Source organism: Primulina huaijiensis, chromosome 15 (genome assembly GCF_012295235.1).
Source record: "Primulina huaijiensis isolate GDHJ02 chromosome 15, ASM1229523v2, whole genome shotgun sequence".
Classification (NCBI taxonomy): Eukaryota; Viridiplantae; Streptophyta; class Magnoliopsida; order Lamiales; family Gesneriaceae; genus Primulina; species Primulina huaijiensis.
The window spans coordinates 8,095,332-8,097,174 of NC_133320.1; the positions used below are offsets into that span (position 1 = coordinate 8,095,332).

General features: G+C 28.8%; 1 non-coding gene across 1 annotated transcript; it reads right to left on the reverse strand.

Annotated features, from left to right (window-relative positions):
- Positions 1-823: 823 nt before the first annotated feature.
- On the reverse strand, positions 824-934 carry LOC140960614 (small nucleolar RNA R71). Its single transcript, XR_012172215.1, has one exon. It is a non-coding gene; the product is annotated as a small nucleolar RNA R71 (small nucleolar RNA).
- Positions 935-1,843: the final 909 nt, after the last annotated feature.

Here is a 1,843-nt window from a genome sequence, read left to right on the forward strand (position 1 = left end):
ATTTTCTTGGAACCATTATTTATGGTGGTTTCCTTTGTTTTACTTTTAGTTAAACAATATTGCATAAACCAAGAATAAATCCTCGAGCCTTGACAAAATTTATAATTTGTAAACTTCGTTCTTGCATTTGGTAATCTATAAATTAATAAATTTAAACTTAAAATAACCTCTCTGTGGATCGATCTCGTACTTATGGAATTATTACTTGCAGACAACCTACACTTGGGTGAATTATAATTTAAGTAGTAGCAAGTTTTTGGCGCCGTTGCCGGGGAGGTATAAATTAAGTTTATATTTGTTAATTATGATTTATTTATAAGTATTGTGTTTTTTTTTGTATGAGTATTTGGAGTCGAAAAAAAAGTGGTAGACTTATTCGAGTATCTGAAAATAATTTAAACATGGATGATAATTCAAATAATCAAGATAATGATAACAACAACAATAATAATAATCAAGAACATGATCAATTAAGAACACTTAGGCACCATATGAACCCTATTAGAACTAGTGCCCCATCTTGTTTAGTTTTTCCTCCTGATGCATCTAATTTCAACTTTAAACCTCAAATTATTCAACTTTTACCAAATTTTCATGGCTTAGATTCTGAAAATCCATATTTACATCTAAGAGAATTTGAGGAAGTTTGTAACACTTATAATGATCAAAATTGTAGCATGGATATAGTTCGATTAAAGCTTTTCCCTTTTTCTTTAAAAGATAAAGCTAAAACATGGCTACAAAATTTGAGATCAAGTTCAATAAGATCATGGGAAGAAATGCAACAACAATTTCTCAAAAAGTTTTTTCCTTCCCATAGAACAAACTCTTTTAAAAGACAAATTACTACTTTTTCTCAAAAACAAGGAGAAACATTTTATCAATGTTGGGATAGATATAAAGAATTACTTAATACATGCCCACATCATGGTTTTGAAACATGGAGAATAGTTTCTCACTTTTATGAAGGTCTAATACCTAAAGATAGGCAAATGATAGAATTCATGTGTAATGGAACTTTTGAAGATAAAAACCCAAATGAAGCTATGGAGTATTTGGATTCATTAGCAGAAAATGCTCAAAATTGGGATAATATAGGCACAATAGAACCACCAACAACTAAAATCAATAATTCAACAAATGGGGGTGGTATCTATAATCTTAAAGATGATATAGATATTCAAGCTAAACTTGCATCTTTAGCAAGAAAAATTGAGTCATTAGAAATGAAAAAGAGTGGTCAATTAAAAAGTATTCAAGAAATTGTTTGTCATATATGTGATACACATGATCATGCTACAAAAGATTGTCCAACATTACCTTCATTTAAAGAATGTCTCCATGAACAAGCAAATTATGTTAACAATTATAAAAAACCAATACTAGATCCTTTTTCAACATCATATAATCCTGGATGGAAAAATCATCCTAATTTTAGTTGGAGGAATGATAATAATGCACAACCCTCACAACAATATTTTCAAAATAACCAAAATCATCAAGGTTATATTCCTTATGTTACACCTCCAAGAAAAAACTTTGAAGATGTAATTCATGCATTTATCCAAAAGCAAGAATCTATCAATATTCAAAACAGTCAATCTATGACTGATTTGAAAGAAACTCTTGCAAAATTTGCATCTGCACTTAATATTCATGAAAAAGGAAAATTTCCATCTCAACCTCAACCTAATCCTAAAAATCAAAATCAAGAATTAAAAAATGAAAAAATTGATCAAATAAAATCTGTTATTACCCTTAGAAGTGGTAAAATAGTTAATGATCCATATAGTAATGAAAACAAGGATCATTTAAAATCAAAGAGTAAGGATGATAATCCTGA